Source organism: Orycteropus afer, unplaced genomic scaffold (assembly GCF_000298275.1).
Source record: "Orycteropus afer afer isolate SDZICR_OR568_19922 unplaced genomic scaffold, OryAfe1.0 scaffold00182, whole genome shotgun sequence".
Classification (NCBI taxonomy): domain Eukaryota; kingdom Metazoa; phylum Chordata; class Mammalia; order Tubulidentata; family Orycteropodidae; genus Orycteropus; species Orycteropus afer.
This window is the reverse complement of record NW_006921769.1, coordinates 3,721,249-3,721,672: the sequence shown is the minus strand read 5'-3', so window position 1 is coordinate 3,721,672 and position 424 is coordinate 3,721,249.

Here is a 424-nt window from a genome sequence, read left to right as displayed (position 1 = left end):
TAATTTATAAACAAAGTTAACATGTTTGAATACATTTTACTAAGTTTTCAAACTAAGTTGTTGTTGTTGTTATGTGCCGTCGAGTCGGACCCAATTCATAGTGGCCCCTCCTTGGGTTTCCGAGGCAGTATCACTACGGAGGTAGATTGCCCCATTTTCCTTTCAAGGAGTGACTGGTGGGTTTGAACCACCAGGCTTCTGGTTAGCAGTCCAATGTCTTAGGCACCACGCTACCAGAGACCAAATATTATTTAAAACCAATATATTTTCCCACTTAAACTCCTTACAAAAATAATTGCCTCTTGCCATAAATTTGCTAAGAATCTATTCTTACATTTTCTCTCCTGGGGATTTAACTAATTGCTGTTGAGACGTATGACTGGTCACTGCCAGGGGCAAGAAAAAAAGTGTTCCTAGAACAGAA